This window comes from Gasterosteus aculeatus, chromosome 2 (genome assembly GCF_964276395.1).
Source record: "Gasterosteus aculeatus chromosome 2, fGasAcu3.hap1.1, whole genome shotgun sequence".
Lineage (NCBI taxonomy): Eukaryota > Metazoa > Chordata > Actinopteri > Perciformes > Gasterosteidae > Gasterosteus > Gasterosteus aculeatus.
Window position 1 is genome coordinate 24,780,626 of NC_135689.1, and position 19,428 is coordinate 24,800,053.

At 45.5% G+C, this 19,428-nt stretch overlaps 1 long non-coding RNA gene across 1 annotated transcript; it reads right to left on the reverse strand.

Annotated features, from left to right (window-relative positions):
* Positions 1–16,516: 16,516 nt before the first annotated feature.
* On the reverse strand, positions 16,517–18,173 carry LOC144389368 (uncharacterized). Its single transcript, XR_013453363.1, has 2 exons — positions 17,951–18,173; positions 16,517–17,765 (listed from the first exon to the last, which is right to left on the reverse strand). It is a non-coding gene; the product is annotated as an uncharacterized LOC144389368 (long non-coding RNA).
* Positions 18,174–19,428: the final 1,255 nt, after the last annotated feature.

Below are 19,428 nucleotides of genomic sequence, written 5' to 3' on the forward strand. Positions count from 1 at the left end.
ATAGACAAGACAGCAGTGCACAAGTAATTAAATAAAATGAAATGCTAATGCAATGGGTTAGTAGAATAAGGCTATGGATTAGTATAAAATAAGAGAATAAAGTTAAAGTTAAAAATTTAAAATATTTAAAAAGTTACAAAATATTAAAAAAGAAAGTGCACTATCGAACAAGTGACAAAGTGAGGATTGACGACAAAGTGACGAGTGACAACAAAGTAACGAGTGAAAAATTACAGTTAAAGTGACGTGTGCAGTGTGAAGGGGAGTGACCGGTGGAATGTTATAGTCAGTCAGTGGGGGACCGGCTCTGTTGATGAGCCCGACTGTCGGCGGGAAGAAACTTGGTGTGGCGGGAGGTCTTAGTCTTGATGGACCTCAGCCTCCTGCCAGATGGAAGGGGCACAAAAAGTTTTTGTCCGGAGTGAGAGGGGTCAGCCACAATCTTTTTAGCTCGCTTCAGAGACCTGGAAGCGAAAAAGTCCTGCAGGGACGGCAGATTGCAGCCGATCAGCCTCTCTGCAGAGCGGAGGACACGCTGCAGCCTGCCCTTGTCCTTGGCTGTGGCTGCAGCGTACCAGACGGTCATGGAGCAGCAGAGGATGGACTCCATGATGGCCGTGTAGAAGTGGACCATCATCGTCTTTGGCAGGTTGAATTTCTTCAGCTGCCTCAGGAAGAACAACCTCTGCTGAGCCTTCTTGGTGATGGAGCTGATGTTCAGCTCCCACTTGTGACAGGGGAGTCACACAGGGTGGTGGGGGAGGGTGGGGCTCTGTTCCTCCTGAACTCCACAACCATCTCCACTGTCTTTAGAGCGTTGAGCTCCAGGTTGTTCTGACTGCACCACGACAGCAGATGGTCAGACTCCCACCTGTAGGCGGACTCATCCCCCCCAGAGATCAGTCCAATGAGGGTGGTGTCATCCGCAAACTTTAGGAGCTTGACGGACTGGTGGTTGGAGGTGCAGCTGTTGGTGTACAGGGAAAAGAGCAGAGGGGAAAGAACGCAGCCTTGGGGGGAACCGGGATGATGGTGTTGAAGGCAGAGCTGAAGACACTTAACCCAACGTTGCTCCTGTAGCAGTTAGTTACTGATGGCAGGTGTCACTGTCACGACTAGGGCGACTGTGGGTGAGTGGGGAGCACGGTCGTCCTCCAATCAGAGGGTTGTCGGTTCGATCCCAGGCTCTGCTAACCCGCATGTCGATGTGTCCTTGGGCAAGACACTTAACCCAACATTGCTCCTGTAGCTGCGACTACAGTGTGTGGATGTTAGTGACTGATGGGCAGGTGTCACTGTGTATGGTTCTCCTGTCATCAGTGTATGAATGGGTGTGTATGGGTGAATGATGTCACGTAGTGTTAAAGCGCTTTGAGTGGTCAGAAGACTCGAAAAGCCCTATACAAGTACAGTCCATTTACCATTTACTACAGAGGTCAGGGCGACGGGCCTGTAGTCATTGAGTCCTGGGCTTCTTGGGAGCAGGGATGATGGTGGAGGCCTTGAAGCAGGCAGGTATGTGCATGTTTCCAGGGAGGTATTGAAGACGTCAGTGAACACCGGAGACACCTGGTCAGCACAATGCTTCAGGGTGTGAGGGGAAACGGAGTCCGGGCCGGCTGCCTTACGGGGGTTTTGTCTTTTAAAGAGCCGGTTAACGTTTCTCTCCAGAATACAGAGGGTCGTTGCTGGTGGGGGAGGGGAAGGTGATAAGGATGTAGAGGCGTGAGCCCCTGATGGGCTGTGGGGGATGGGATCAGGACATTCCTCTCCAAACCGAAGCAGAGTCACTTGCTGAGAACTGTTGTTGGAGTTTCTCAGAGTACAGTTGTTTAGCATCTCTCACCGCCCTGCTAAACTTGTATATTGACTCTGTGTGCCAATCTTTGTCCCCGCTCCTAAATGCCTGATTCTGCCCTTCTGCAGACGTAGTGTTCCGAGTTCCGCTGTGAACCAGGGTTTGTCGTTGTTGTAACTCACCCTGGTGCATGATGGTACACAGCTGTCCTCACAGAAGACGATGTAGGAAGTTACAGCCTCTGTGAACTCATCCAGATTGTTTTAATGTGAGCAATAACTGAACCCAATAAAGAAAACAAATTAAAGCTGATTTTAAAGTGAAATTGGCTTGGGAAGCCCAAGGGAAGGATGTGGAAATCTGAAAGTAATGAATTGTTGCACAAGAAAAATAAGGACGAATAAAATATGCCAGGCTATTTAGATAGAGAAACATGATTTTCCTAAACGTTTCTCAGTTTTGCTGGTTGCCATAACATTTTCCTTTTTTAGCCCATCGTTGGATCATGCATTGTTCTGTGACAACAAGGAACCCCACTTCCCCATATGAGTGAAAGAGAATAGCATACAAAGCAATACAGGACAAGATACAAATCATACAGTGAAAATAAAAATAGATAGTGTAAGCAATAGAAGGAGAAAGAACTTTGGTGTTGGTGAGGTTGTGCAAGAGGTCCAAATACAAAGAACGTGAGATGAGCATGTGCAGGAGGAGGAGGACAAGCCGGATGCTGGGAGAAAGAAGCCACCGCCCACCTCCCATCAACCCTCGCCATCAGCTTCTCTTTCTCTGCATTTCCAAAAGAGAGCTGATGGCGGGTAAAAAGGCTAAACTATAATTAGCAACCCTCAATTTAACTCATCATTGGCTCAGTGCACTGTGCTTGTGTTTTGTGTGTGTGTGTGTGTGTGTGTGTGTGTGTGTGTGTGCGTGTGAGAGCTAGCTATGTGTTTAACTCCGACATAGCTATCAAGTTTTTGGAAGCTTTGGGAGGAAGTCAACTCTGCAAAACAGATTACTTGTAGAAGCTGTGCAGTTGCTCACATTAAAACAATCACTGTATTAGCGTGTATAGTTTTTGCAGTGTCAGTCATAGCAATATTGTATGTTTTAAATTGTTCAGTTGACAGTCTAAACATTTAAAAGCAAGTATAAAAGCGTTTTCCCCCAAATATTTCCACAACATTTTGGATTGATTAGTTAACAATTGTAAATCTGATTGATTGCATCCCTGTAAGAATCAAGTGTTTTCTCTTTGGGTTTAGAGCTTGTTGCTAAGCGTAGAGGAGAAAAGTAGGCAGGTGAAAAATAGATCACTGACAAAGGAATGCTGACAGAAAACGTATTATTAGATGATAAGCACCGCAGGGAAGTACAGCTGAAGACTGCATGATTTCTGTGCAACGCTTTCACATTTTTATTGTTATTAATTGCTTGAATCTCGATTAATTTGCATTGTAATGCACACAATTTAATAATTTCAAAAGTAGTGTATTAGTGCACTTATTTGTGCAAATAAGGTACTTTTTAACAGTAATAATCCCTTTACACAGTAGCAGTGTTTCTTGTAAATGTTAACTCAAACTTAATTAAATAAAAAATAAAAAAGTTAAAATGAATGCATCGAAAATCAAATATAAGATCAGAGCTATTTTCCACTGCCAGTTGAGAAATGTTACCCTCCACAATCACTACAGTCTGGTTACCTTTATACATCTTTTTTTTCTGAATAGGTACCAGCATAAACATGTTTCTTTTATCAAGGAGCTGCAAGAACAGTTTCAGTAATCTATATTTCGATCAATAATCTGTTCAAGTGTCCAGGAAGCCCCCTGGAGTGGTCCAGCACTAAGTACACAGCAGGGATTCTCGCTACTTTTCTCCACCAGTCAGTAGCTCACATGAACCATTGCAGTCTTAGACCCGCCGCCAAATGCTCCCATTCGCTGAGATGCGCGAAGGTCCCCTCTCTGGGGAATCATCACCTTATCGTGATCTAGTCGAGTGTTTTGCTCTCAGTGAGGAGGAACAGGCAGTTTATCAGATGCAGAGCGGAGAGTGCGGGTCGGGATGTCAGGTTTGACCATGTCCTGGATGTAAGCTGGACCCCATCCATTCACAGCACGGTACGTGAGCACCAATGTTTAGAACTGGATGCGGGCGGCCACCGGTAGCCAGTGAAGAGAGTGGAGGAGTGTGGGAGAATTTAGGACGGTTAAAGACCAGTGGAGCTGCTGCATTGTGGATGAGCTGCGTGAGATGTGAGACGTGATGTAAGCTTACAGCTCATCCTTTTCTTCTTGAGCCCCTGAAGTCATTGTTTCAAAATTGCTTGTTATAATATTTTTTTGTAAAGAGCTTTCCCATGCTCCATTTTTACAGCACATCTGGTAAATCCATTCTCCTTTCTGGGTCTCCATTTGAAAAACAGTCTCGTTGTCATCGCGGTGATGGCAGGGTGGACAATGTGGAGTCCTGCAGGCCCCTGGAAGATAGGCACTAGAGCTTTAGGAGTGATGGGCTACCTCGGTGCTGAACAAGCGCATTGTTATGGCAACATCACAGTGAGTGTGTTTAGACTAGGCAGCACTGTACATGAGGTAATGCCTGTGACGTGATTTCAAGTAAGCCCACTGGAGAGGAGACTGCGTCAGGTAGGGGGCGACGGTGGGATTGGCATTAACGTTGGCCAGACCACAGCACTCAGTGTTATGTAGGAAACATAAACTGATGGGGAAGGCTAACGGCCCAGTAACAGAACGGTTCCAAGTAACCACCTAGCTTTGACTTGTGTTAGTGAGGTGGTTTTGTCATACTGGGACTGCAAAAAGCATCATTCACTGTGTAGGGAAGCCACTCCAAACCAATTGCAGGAGCCATGCGTTGACTGAATGGGTCCTGATGATGTGAAGTAGCTTTGAGTGGTCGGAAGACTAGAAAGGTGCTATACAAGTACAGTCCATTTACCATTTACCGTCATCTGTGCGCCTCTATAAGCCTCTGTGGTGTTAGGTTTCAAAACAGATACAAAAAACATTCAGGAAGTTTGGTTCTTTTATGACTTTATTATGGGTTTTGGTTCTTTTATGACATTATTATGGGTTAATAGAAAAAGTGATCAAATCTGCTGGGTCAACAATATACATACAGCAGTGCTAATATTTGGTCACATGTCCCTTGGCGGGTGGCATGGTGGTGTGGTGGTTAGCACTGTCGCCTCACAGCAAGAAGGTTGTCTGCGTGGGTTCTCTCTGGGTACGCCGGCTTCCTCCCAAAGACATGCACAGGGGATTAGGTTGATTGGGGACTCTAAATTGCCCGTAGGTGTGTGCATGGTTGTATGTCTCTGTGTTAGCCCTGTGATTGGCTGGTGACCAATCCAGGGTGTACCCTGTCTATTGCCCGAAGTTGGCTGGGATAGACTTCAGCCCACCGTGACCCTGTGTGAAGAATAAGTGGGCATTTGCAGATGGATGGAGGGATGTCCCTTGGCCATTTTCACTTCAATTAGGCGATTTTGGTAGCCATCCACAAGCTTCTCGTTGAATCTTTGACCACTCCTCTTTGCAGAATTGGTGCAGTTCAGTTAAATGTGATGGCTTTCTAACATGGACTTGTTTCTTCAGCATTGTCCACATGGTCTCAATGGGAATTAAGTCAGGACTTAAGCCATTCTAAAACCCTAATTCTAGCCTGATTTAGCCATTCTATTACCCTTTTTGATGTGTGTTTGGTATCATTGTCCTGTTGGAACACCCAACTGCGCCCAAGACCCAAGATGATGATTTTAGGTTATCTTGAAGAATTTGAAGGTAATCCTTCTTCTTCATTAACCCATTTATTGCAAAGCACCAGTTCCATTGGCAGCAAAATAGCCCCACAGCATAATACTACCACCGTGCTTGACGGTAGGCGTGGTGTTCTTTGGGTTAAAGGCCTCACTTTTTCTCCTCCAAACATATTGCTGGTCATTGTGGCCAAAGAGCTAAATTTTTGTTTCGTCTGACTACAGAACTTTCCTACAGAAGGTCTTATCCATGGTCCATGTGATCAGCAGCAAACTTCAGTCGAGCAAAACGCGATTGACTGTGGACACTGGCGCCTGTGTTCCAGCAGCTTCTAATTCTTGGCAGATCTGCTTTTTGGTGGTTCTCAGTTGACTCTTCACCCTCCTGACCAATTTTCTCTCAGAAGCAGGTGATAGCTTGCGTTTTCTTCTTGATCATGAATGTGACAACAGTGCCATGCAGTTTACTTACTAACAATTGTTTGCACTGTTGCTCTTGGGACCTGCAGCTGCTCAGGCTCCCGGTCTGTCCCTGGCCTGCAGAACATCTGAACTGGAGCGGTCCGGCCTGAGGCCTGTGCTGCCGAAAATTACTGCGATGATTTTTGTTTGAACATTAAAATTAGTTTCGCAATTGTGCTATGTCAAAGATAGCAGTTGTGCTTATTGTTGTTTTTGGCGCTGCCATTTAAACTTTGCTTTGTTCCCCCCCGCATGCTGGCTCTCATGCTAAACCATGGCATTTTCTTCCATCATCACTGCGCTGGTGGTGGTGTGTAGCCATTTCCAGAAACAAGGGAGCGAAGAGCTTTGCTATTCGTCGTCTGAGCAACCCGGAGCTTTTCCATGGGTGCGCCCTCTGTATTTTTCACCACTCGGGGACTCTGCTGTAATTGCTTGTTTAAGGATAATAACAGGGGACGACTCTCGGAGGAGCCCCGCACCGCAATCACCAGCCCAGAGGCAGGCATCACCACATCACCAGCCACAGTGCAGCCCGGCGAAAGACTGGAAGATGAGAGGAACAGAGGAATAGTGAGCCAGACTGGGTGGTAATTAAGGGCTTATTTTTCCTGCCGACTGAAAAGCATCTGCATAGCTTTCACCTGCTCAGAGGGGATTGTGACGCTTTTTGTGGGTCCATGTGTTCATTTGCACACTCTCACTGCTTGCTTCGTCTGTGAAAGGCACGTTTTTCCCAGTGGTGTATGTTTAATGTAATGCAGGCAGCCCGGTCTGTCAGACACCGGGAGTTAATTAAATTAGGGGTGGCACTGTGGCAACCTGGAGGCTGAACGAGGCATGGGGGATTTTAGCTTGATCCCGGCACGCATTGTTTCCCCTCCCTCTGTAACACGGAGTAAATCTGGTCTACCCGCTGGGGCCCACAACAAAAGACAGATCCACATAAGTACATATTCCTATCACATTATCACCCAGATGCATGCCAAGGTGTGCCATACCCTTCAGTACAACGCTGTCACATGTGGTGGGATCATTACAAGACCAAATTTGTTTTGGGCATCAACCTTAAAATACAACACATCACCATATAATATTCTGTTCTAACAAGAACAAGAGGACAACACTTCCACCAGAGGGCCTCAAAACTAGCATGAAAGTCTAATGTCCCTCTTTGAACCACCAAAGAGGAGAAGAGCTACAAGATCAGAAGAGCTACTTTGATCAAAATCAAGTTTGAAAAGAGGTGACGATGATCCGTCTCCTTTAGGAAAAAGGCTATGGAGTCATAACCAACCAGTTATATGTGAGTAGAGATTTATAAAATAATATTGTAGCGGCCTGGTGTTCTTTTCAGACAATTTATCAAGGTAAATTGTATATGCACGGTATATAGGAAGTTTACTTAGATGGATATCACCTGCTTTTCACCTGGTTTTTGGACTGTGTTTGTAAACTTGAAGTTTGGCAACTTCCACGTCACTATGCTTGATAACACATTTTTTTTGCAACCGGTGAACAGAAGCTCACACTTTTGGAATGCAGAGGAGGAACCTATGGATGAGGCAGGGCACTTTTAATCAAAGTAAGCCCCGCCCTAAAGCACACACTGCTTCATTGTCTATTAAGCCCAAATGACCGTAATTCAGTGAATGCACATCATGTTATATTGAAGAAACTTGAAACTAGAGATTTAGATCCTAAATTCAAGTTTTAAATGTGGGAATGAATCAAGAGAGAGGTAGACTGAGAATTCAATTTTCTCGTAGCCTTTTATACAAACAGTCCCCCTCTGATAGAAGATTTAACACTTAGCAGAACCACAATGTGCTGCCGTTTTTACCCCTGGCTTTAATTATATTTAAATGTTTAAAGGTTTTCCAGTACAAGCCGAACCGGACGGAAGATTTAATAGCTTATATCTGTTTTTAATACCTCCAAAGAAACAAAAAGTGACAATAATTATGCCTTCTTCCATTTCCACACCTTTAAATGTAGTTAGTTAGTCTTCACCATCATCAGCTAGAATGGTAAACGTCAAATCCATACAAACAAAAGATAAGAATTTGTCATGTATACAACATGATCTAATTTGTGGAGCTGTGTACGTAGGTGGGTTGTTTAAACTTGAAAGACACTCTTACATGTGTTTGGTATTTGTCTGTAAATATTTTGAGAATCTTAAAAAATGGAAATATTGGTGCCATTCAAAGGGGGTGTAATTGCAGAATATAATATTTCTAACTATGTTGTGTGAACGTAGAGTTGCTGTAAGCAATGTTGACTGTCTGCCAGAGCGCAGGCCGTCGGAGCGGAGCCAACCCCTCGGCGCTAAATAAATGAGACGTCCAATTTGGTCCAACTGTCACAGGGCCACTTGGGGGTAAACCCCCCCCACCACACACACACACACACATACACAAACACTTAGAGGCCATGTTATCAAAACATCACAACGGGGGTGGGGGATCCAGCCGCTCCTGTCACTGGGCAGTCAAGCAGGTGTATTCTTGCACTTGTCTGCCCCGCCATGATATATGTATTCCCCACTGCCCCCCACCCCCCCACCCACTCACCATCCATCGCTGAATACATACAGAGGTCCTATTAATCCCATTATGCAAATGTAGGTTATAAATTGTAATAGTTTTGCTTCCCCCACTCTCTGTCTCCCTTCATTCCTTCACGTTTCTCACCACACCGCCACCACCGCACGCAGAGCTCCGCTAAGAGAGATTCTTTAGGGGTGGGGGGGAGGCTAAAAGAGGCGTGGGACTGGTGCATTTCAGCTGGCACTGACAGATTAGCATCCTGCACAGCGGAGACCGAGACAAGGACAATTGGCAGAGAGGCTGTTGGGCCAAACAAGCACTCGGTAGATAGATGGATGGATGGACGGATGGGCGGCGCTGATGAGGCAGCATCAGAGTTGAATGGCGTTTCAATGCTTCTCTGTTCCTCTCATCTACACATTAGTCATGCAGATGTTGCTTATAAAAAGTTTCAACTTTATGCACCAAATCACCGATCAGCATGCGGCGCCACCGTACATGCAGACGTTTCTTTCACGGGGGGAATTCATAAATGATGATGTTATGTCAAACCGTAGATTCTTATTTTCAATAAAAAGCAAAACAGTGTTGCGCGTGAACGAGACATTTTTGTCAGGTCAAGATTTCATTGTAAGAAAGAGCATCGATGAACTTGTATTGTGCTGAAGTACTTTAACTAAGCTCTTGTTTTTGTTTTTAGACCTTCAAACATTTTGGCCAGTCCTCCAATCCTCAATAGCAAGGTTGAGGGTTCAGACTTGGATTTTATGGTTTAAGTCAGATTTAGGTCTGCAGAAGAGTCTGGCTTTAAGCTGTGATGACTAATGTAAGGGTAAATGTCTGGGCCATGTCCTCACAAAGATAGAAGTAACGGAATGTGTACATGTGGATGAGCTGAATCTTGCCCTCACCAACACAGAGAGCTGCGGAGAGAAGCATCAGACAAAGAAAACCAAAACATGTAAAGATGAGAAAAACACGTTAATGATAGGGTTTTATATATTTTGGGTTTTCCTTGTCCCTACATTCAGAATGTGTTGCTGTTAGCCCTGAGGTCATAAGTCAGAAATGTTGGATATTGGACGGAACAGCAGCAAACCTGGCGATCCTCCAAACCACAATCCATGAGGCCAAGCAGAGGACCAAGGGCTTGGATGTAGCCTTCATCGACCTGAGGAAAGCCTTCGAAAGGGTTGCCCACCAGACAATCTTAAGGGTAGCGCTGGAGGCCGGAGTGCCACAACACAACAACTGAGCCTACCTCAGAGCGTACCAGGCAAATCGTGTCACGAATCTATGTGGCACACAGCTAAGAATTGTGAACGGAGTACGGCAGGGGGATCCACTTCCACCTGTTATTCAACCTTATAATCAATGAGGCACTGACAGAGGGTGAAGCTACAGGAGTAGGCTTCAAAATGTGCTCTAGATACCTGCTCCAAACCCTGGCATTTGCAGACGATCTGGTTTTGTTTGCGTCCAGTAAACATGGCTATGGCGGGTCTGCGTACAAACTCTGCTAAAGACTAGCACTGATAGCCGATGGAAGGAATAAAGGCTGGCGTCTGCGTCTTTACACACCGTCATGTCGACGCACTCGCTTCACTTCCTGGTTGTAAAGTCTCGCGTGTGTTGCAGAGCAATTCACCTCCAGAACAACAGGTGGAGTAACGTGTTTTGTGGAAGACGACCTAGAGAGTCACGTCTTTGTGTGTGGAAGTCGTTGGTTGGTTTATTTATTTATCATAGACTTTATTGCCCCGTGCATCCACACTGCTGCTTTTCATCACGGACACATTTGTCACCACAACTTTGTTCCCCCCTGCGATTGGCTAGCGACCCATCCAGGGTGTACCCCGTCTCTAGCCCAAAGTTGGCTAGGATAGACTCCAGCCCCCCCGCGACCCCTATGTGCAGGATAAGCGGTTTGACAATGGATGGATGAATCAGAGGCCATACGTCTTTATAGTCCGCCAATGACGGGTTATAGAAGTGCTCATATTTACGCATTTCTTCCGACAAAAGCTCTTCAATCTGATTCGTTCTCTCGTAAACATTCTTCGTTTTAATAATGGCGGTATTGTGCTGTGAAAATGGAAATGTGAGACTTCAGAAAGGATTTAGTTAGCAGACCAATCGCAGCCTTACGGCTGCCAGAGACTTGCGTAGCTTTTGACGCCCGCAAGGAGGAGTGAAAAGGCACGCAAGGGACACGGAAGGGGCTCTTGCATCGCTCTGAAAAGCGAAGCATAAACTAGGCTTCAGCGAGTGCTGATCGATGAGAGGCCATGCATTAACATGCCGATGCCAAAGAAGTCCCGGGCATGCAGCCAACCCAAACATACAAATACCTGGGCGTCAAGATCATTGCAGCTGGCAAGGTCCAGACACCAGAGGCCTGTGTTAGGGAGATGCTAACCTGAGAAATGTATGGATATTCATACTGATAGATATTCATACTGAAACATCACCTGATCTCTAAGGTCGGCCACCAGTTAGTGTTGCAGAGAGTCACTGCAAAACTGCTGCTAACATTAGACCGCACTATACTTGGTGCCGAAAGAAAGCTGCTGGCAGTAAATGCTATGGAGGGCTCCATTCGACCCGCCGAAGCCTTCGCCCGAAGAACTGTACGTCGTAGGAGTGCCTGCTGAAGAGGAATCCAAGGGACCATCTGGGAAGGAAGAGCGGGGCACAAGCCCACACTGGAACTATGACGGGTGAGATAACTTCAAATAAGATCAAAAAAGATTGTAGATCCGCCAGTTACAATCAGGGTCAAACTCCCTCCCAAAGATGAGAAAAAAAAGCAAAAGTTGAGTCGGTCTAGCTTTTTAATTCTGTTGATTCATCAGGGTCCCTACTCTCAACTGATTGATTGGGGGCGTTCACTTTAAATGAACCAGAGTCCTGGAGGACCACCGAGCACCCTCTCTGCAGAGCGGATCACACGCTGCAGCCTGCCCTTGTCCTTGGCTGTGGCGTGGAGGATGGACTCAATGATGGCGGTGTAGAAGTGCACCATCATTGTTTTGGGAAGAATTCCCGCAGTTGCCTCAGGAAGAACATCCTCTGTTGAGCCTTCTCTGATGTTCAGCTCCCACTCGAGGTCCTGGGTGATGATGCGGAACCGGAAAGACTGGGGGAGTCATGCAGGGTCATGGGGACTGGTGGGGCTGCGTTCCATCAGAAATCCACAACCATCTCAACTGTTGTTTTGACTGCACCACGTCACCAGTTGGTCAATCTCCCACCTGTAGGCGGACTCACCACCAGAGATGAGTCCAATGAAGGTGGTGTCTTCCGCAAACTTCAGGAGCCTGTCGGACTGGGCAGGGAACGTGCAGTTGGACAAGTTAGTCCAGCAGCAGAGACAGGATGATGGTGTTAAATACAGAGGTGAAGTCCACAAACAGGATCCTGGTGTCAATGTCAATGTCAATTTTATTTATATAGCACTTTTAAAGGCCAATGGCCAGCCAAAGTGCTTAACAGGATTAAAACAGCAGTAATCAATCAGCAGCAATAAACAATACGAGCAAAAGTAAAAAAACAAGAAAAAAACAGTAAAACAGTAAATGGCAAACAAATAAAAGATCCAATACAGGTGACTTAACTCAAGATAAACAAGTGGGTCTTAAGGCGAGTTTTAAAAGTAGAAAGGCTCGTCGCAGACCGCACATAAAACGGCAACGCATTCCACAATGTGGGGGCAGCTACTGCGAAGGCTCAATCTCCTTTCGTTTTAAGGAACGGCCTTGGAATGTTCAGAAGCAACTGGTCAACTGACCTCAGGAGGGTTGATGTACATTAATAAGGCTGGATAAATATTCTGGGACCAGTCTATGCAGAGACTTAAAAACAAATAAAAGATTCTTAAAATCTATTCTGAACCTAACGGGAAGCCAGTGGAGAGGAAAGCACTGGCGTTATGTGCCCGTGCTCCTTTGTCCCGGGTGGGAGACGGGCTGCTGCATTCTGCACAAGCTGTAGACGGTTGAGTTCTGATTGGCCGACACTAACATACAGGGAGTTGCAATAGTCCAAACACAAAGATATAAAAGCATGCATGACTTTTTCAAGATCAGCCCTTTTTAGATAGGGTTTGACTTTGGCTAGAAGCTGAAGCTGGAAGAAGCTAACCTTAACCACAGAGTTGATCTGCTTGTCCAATTTAAACGCCCCATCAATAATTATACCAAGGTTTCTGGCCTGGGATCTTGTATTAGGTGCTAGTGGGCCAAGGGAGCTGGCAAGGATCTGGAGCAAGTCAGGGCGACCAAATAGCACAATCTCTGGTTTGTTTTCATTTAGTTTTAAGAAGTTTAGGTCAATCCATGTTTTAATGTCCGTCATACAATCAAACACAGCATGAAGGGATTCCTTGGAGGGGGCCTATAATGGCAAGTACACCTGCACATCATCAGCAAAGCAATGGAAAGGGATTCCATGCTTCATAAATATGAAACCCAGGGGTAACATATATAGGGAGAACAGTAGAGATCCCCTTGGGGGACAGAGGCTGGGGCACAGGTTAGAGGGGCCACTAACAAGGAAAACTTTCCCAATTGTACACAGAATGACCTATCTGCAAGGTAGGATTTGAACCTCTAAGGCCCACACAGTGCTCGAGGCAGGACAAGAGGATAGTGTAATCCACTGTGTTGAATGCTGCTGTGAGATCTAATAACATTAAAAAAATGAACAGTTACCAGAATCAAGGTTTAAAAGAAGATCATTAAAAACTTTTAAAAGAGCTTTTTCTGCCCTGTGAAGAGACTTAAAACCAGACTGAAACTGTTCGCCCATGTTTGCACGACCTAGGATTTCTTGCAGTTGGTTAAAAAAAACTTTCTCCAAGATCTTGGGAGATAAACGAGAGTTTGGAGATTGGCCTGAAATTTGAAGGAAGTTATTCCTTTTTAAAAGAGGCTGTACTGTGGCATGTTTGAAGGAGGCTGGGACGTGTCCAGAGCTGAGACACAGGTTTATAAGAAACAAAGTAAAAGGCCCAACTGAGCTGAAGACCTTCTTAAGCAAGTGGGATGAATGCTGTCCGATGGGCAGTTAGCAGGGCGTAGGTGATAAACTATTTCAGTAAGTGCAGAAAGTCAGACAGACAGTTTGAGACAGGCTCAAACTGGTGAAAAACAGCTGAGCTTGCTGTAGGAGTTGCGGGGTCCTGGGCATGCTGGAGGGGTGAGGATCTAAGGGCAGAAATCTTATTGACAAAGAATTGCAAAAAGTCCTCACACAGAGAAGCAGACAGTTCAACAGAGGAAGCGTAACAAGGGTTCACTCAACCTGAGGTTTGTGAGTGTTTTTTGAGACAAGTGAGGAAAAATATTCTGCTTTAGCAGCTTCAACAGCCTCCTGATAATTAAAAAGGCAATCAAGTAGGAGATCCCGAGAAATCTGGAGATTGTCTTTTTTCCACTTCCCCTCCGCCTGTCTGCATGCGTGTCTCATCTCACGAGTGGACTCATTCAGCCAAGGCGCAGTCTGTGGCTTAACGCAATGGAGTCTATTGCAGAGAGAATCAAACAACTTCATACAAACATCCACATTGAAGTCGCCAAAGTCCTCCAGAGAATAGGAGTTTTTCCAGGAAGAAGAAAACTGCAGAGGAGTCGAAGAGTTAAAAGCACGGCGACAGCGAGCGGGCGCAGTGTCTGTAGTGTGGGGCTGACAATTAGAAAGTGATCATATTCGAGAATAATACCCGACACAAAGTTTGCAAAGTCTTGTATAAAGTCCTTGTTAAATTTTGGTGGACGATAGATCACAGCACAGAGAACAGTCACAGGGATTTTAACCTCAAAAAGTTGGAGCTTAAAGCTGGAGACACTGACAGCTGGACGCTGCTAGACGTGAAAGATGGATTTAATTTAATGGATGCCAGTCCTCCACCTTTGCCGATGGTGCGAGGGGAGCTGAGGAAACTACATCCTGGAGGGAGGAGCAAGATCACCTTTGCGGAGCCAGCTTTCAGTTAAGAATATAAAATCCAGTTTGCGTGAGGTAAAGTCATTCAGTAAAAAAAAAAAAAAGAAAGTCTTGTTGGTGACAGATCTCACATTCAACAAAGCCAACTTGAGGAAAAAAGTGTCGAAGGTGAAGCGCGTTCTCTGATGTTCAGCTCCCACTCGAGGTCCTGGGTGATGATGCGGAAGCGGAAAGACTGGGGGAGTCACGCAGGGTCATGGGAACTGGTGGGGCTGCGTTACATCAGAAATCCACAACCATCTCAACTGTTGTCAGTATTTTGTTTTGAGCACAATGGCCTAACCTTAACCTCGTCATCACTGTCTCTTCTCTCCTGTTCCTACTGCCTACCCCTGTCACTTTAAGACTCTTTTGTAAATGGTGTAGATGTCTCCCTTTCTCCTCTCTGTTCCACCTTTTTTGCCACATTTCGTTAATTCTTTCCTAAACACTACACTTGACTTCTGCTTTGCTGATAGAAATGTGCATTTCTACGTTTCCTCTGCCAGCCCGCCATCTCATTCCCACAAACCCTACGTGCGCCAGAACCCACAGGAATTTAACCTGACCTCCCTGGTTATTTACCCTTGTAGTGGACTGAAGCACTGCGTACAGTAGATCTTCCTGGCTGTTTGAATTTGATTCAATTCAATTCATTTTATTTTGTATAGCCCAAAATCGCAAATTACAAATTTGCCTCAGAGGGCTTTACAGTCTGTACACATACAACATCCTCTGTCCCGAAACCCACCATCAGCACAGGAAAAACTCCCCAAAAAATGAAAAAACCCTTCCAAGAGGGAATGACACAACCTTCTACTCGTCAGGGTTAAAGATGAATCGTAGCATATCAACACCTTTTCCTCTTTTGTTTCTTTACCCATCGCAGTGCAATCAGTACTGCCAATAGCTCAACTGTGTAGACCCCGAGATTATTGGATGTTCTCTTATTGATAGCAATCCCTTTATCTGGTATTGCCACCCCACATCCTGGGCACCATCTGTGTGTAGTTCCTGTACTATTTCATAACATACTTTTCGAATTTACTAACCCCCTGACACCAATTCCCAGTTTATGCAGCTTAATTAGAAACCCTTCCTTCCACATCATATCGTATGCTTTTCTGTGTCAAAAAACACTGCGATGACGGACTCTTTGTTTGCCTCTGTCCTTCTAATTTCAGTCTCAAGCCATATCACAGAGTCCACAGTGTTCCTTCCCTTCCTAAATCCACTCTGACAACTTGCCATAATTCCTTTTTTCTCAAGCTCATATGTAACCCTTTCTGTTATCATTTGTTCCATTAGTTTGCAAATGTTGGATGTTAACGCTATTGGTCTATAGCTGGTGGGGTTTGATGGATCCTTGCTGGGTTTTTTGATCGGAATCACAACTGTCTGTTACTTGTGGAGTAATGTGTTTTGTTGAAGACGACCTAGAGAGTCACGTCTGTGGTGGAAGTCATTGGTTGGTTTGTTTATTTATTTATCATAGACTTTATCACTGCATGAAAAGTGGGATTTCCGTCAGTATGCGGCACTGTAAATTGTCGTGGAATTTCAGGTTTACGGCTGTTCACGGCAATTTGCGGGCAACGCCGAAAACTGCTGTAAATTGTCAGAAATTCATGTGGGCCTCCCTTGGCAGTTGTCCCCCGATGACCCCCCTCCTCCTAATTCTAGGGGAGGCTTTGACATGTAAATGAAAATGCTGTGAGCTATGCAAATGCAAATCAGGGTCGCAGAGGGAGTTTTAGCCCAGGTGACATTTTTTAAAAGGAAAGAAAATCTCTGGTACAAATAGATCAGGCTCAGTAGCCTAATTATAGACTCTTACCTTTTAGCTTGAATTGATTTATTTAATTCAAATATGCTAGATTACTGTGTACGCCATTAGCAATGGCAAATGTTATGTAAAAAAGATACACAAAATAACTTCTTTAAAAAATGAGTTTTAATCAAGGTAAAATGAGCATTCCATGCAAACAACATTTGAATCAGCATGAGGGGTCTGCAGAGATCACAGTCTCCTAGAGCTCAACTACAGTGCATAGTGGCAGGACTTCAGTGACCTTTTCTTTGGTCTTGCTTAAATGCACAGAGGATGTATTAACCACACATCTTCTAGCAATGCGCTCAACTGGCAGAAATGATGATGGGTATAACGTGTCTGTTCCCTGCAAGCCCCAAACCTCTATTGGCTTTCCATAAAAATGTCTGTCCGGGTGGAGATGAAGCCAGGAAACTTGTGCAAGAACATGTTTTAATGCCGTACCCTTTGACACAACATTAACAACTATAAACTGCTTTATAATGCATTCATGTGTAGTGATGGCTCTTTTGGTCCAGGTATGAGTCCAACGAGAATCATATTTTCTTCCTTTAAACGGTCTTCACGAGGTAGATTCAAAATGACCATGATGGCTCCAACTGAATATGGTGCATCTTTGAAAGGTTGGAACCAGTCCACATTCAGCATCAATGCCAAATTTTTTGGCTGTGCTAAAAAAGGCTCTCCATTCACATACTGGTAATCCTGCCATACTTGTCCATCATATCCGTCAGCTAACACACCCTCAGGTATTTTACGCTTTCTCCATTCTTCACATTTCTCTTCAAATCCAGGTCTTCTAACAAGTTCTTCCAGAGACTGTATAACACTCTTGTAACAGTAAGAACGTATTGGATTGACATACTCTTTACCGCAAGAAGATTTTGCCTTTCTTAGCAAGGCAGAGCGACATTTCTTTCTTAATGCAGACTTCCGCTGTGGGTGATTGTAGATTTGTATGTGACCACAAATCTTACAAACCTTTCGACAAACCACATACTGTAAGAAGTTGTCACGGAGGACACCAGTCCATTTCCTCAAAGAGAATAAAGTCTTCGGAATATTGCTTGCAAAGGCAGTGAGGGAACTAGCATAGACAACATTTCCAAGTATCCACATGAAACGTTTGATGCACAGAAGAAGTGATGTGATGGCGTTGTCAGAAATCTTGAAGGTTGATTGCCATGACAAAAGCATCATGGCCAGAAGTTTCATCAACAAGTCTTCTGGTTTTTCACTTGTGGACTGTTCACTTCCATTCCCCTCCCCATCTTGTATCTGAGGATAGGCTTCACTCTGCTCCTCATCAAGGCGTTCCACCACTTCATCCTCTTCTATCACAGACGCATCCTGTGCAAATGTAAAGTAGGCACATTAAAAATGCATGCAATGCCCAATACACTGAGTGCCAGTAGTAGTACCGAGAATGGAGAACAACAGTGCAGGTGAAACATGTTGGATGCTCTGGATTTGCATGTACAGCTGCTAGAACTTTATACTTGTAGGCTATATTCAAAGGTAATTTCATGCCTTACCACATAACAGGAGATGTCTTCATCATCTTGCACTGACTCCGAATCAGTCCAGGAAAAGATGAATGCTTTGGTCATCTGCTGATCCATCTGGAAAACAACTCATGCAGAACATATAGTTATGCATTAATTATTATTTTCGTATTTAATTATTGCAATAACCATAACCGTGAGAAGCAACGACACTAGACAGTAAAGGCCTCATTATGCTTCTGCGTCAACTCTACCGTAGCTACGCCGTCATTCCTACGGCGTCGTTGCCGTTTTATGGTTTAGCGTCGGGTTGCGTTGCACTTCACCGCCAGAACCCGAGGGGGGGGGGGGGGGTTCGCGAATCTCTTTGCTAGTTTGATTTGGTTCCGTGCGCCGTTTCCGCTTTCTCATTTCTGACAATGGCGAGCGAAAGAGAGAGAATGTTGTTGCAGCTGGAGCTAATCGACGTTTAACAACAAACGATTTTATTGCCAATGTTAAATCGGAGAAGAAAAAGAAGACGATCAAACGTTCCTCAGCTTGGTTCATCGTTGAAAACAAACAGTGCAGTGGTCGCTTTTCCGGTTTCCATTTCCCGTCTCTGCTGCAGGACAAACTCTCCCAGCTGCACGTCCCCGACTCCACCTGCAAGTGGATCACAGACTTCCTGTCCGACAGGAAACAGCATGTGAAGCTGGGGAAACATGTCTCAGCCTCTCAGACCATCAGCACCGGTTCACCCCAAGGCTGCGTTCTTTCCCCTCTGCTCTTCTCCCTGTACACCAACAGCTGCACCTCCAGTCACCAGTCCGTCAAGCACCTGAAGTTGCGGATGCTCTGGTGGGGATGAGTCCGCCTACAGGTGGAGTCAGACCATCTGGTGTCGTGGTGCAGTCAGAACAACCAGGAGCTCAACGCTCTAAAGACAGTGGAGATGGTTGTGGATTTCCGGAGTAACAGAGCCCCACCCTCCCCCATCACCCTGTGTGACTCCCCGTCACTATTGTGGATTCTCTCTGTTTCCTGGGCTCCATCATCACCCAGGACCTCAAGTGGGAGCTGAACATCAGCTCCATCACCAAGAAGGCTCAGCAGAGGTTGTTCTTCTTGAGGCAGCTGAAGAAACTCAACCTGCCAAAGACGATGACGGTCCACTTCTACACGGCCATCATGGAGTCCGTCCTCTGCTCCTCCATCACCGTCTGGTACGCTGCAGCCACAGCCAAGGACAAGGGCAGGCTGCAGCGTGTCCTCCGCTCTGCAGAGAGGGTGATCGGCTGCAATCTCCCGTCCCTGCAGGACTTGTTCGCTTCCATTTCTCTGAAGCGAGCTAAAAAGATTATAGCCAACCCCTCTCACCCCGGACAAAACCTGTTTGTGCCCCTTCCATCTGGCAGGAGGCTGAGGTCCATCAGGACTAAGACCTCCCGCCACACCAACAGTTTCTTCCCATCGGCAGTCGGGCTCATCAACAGAGCCGGTCCCCCACTGACTGACTATAACATCCC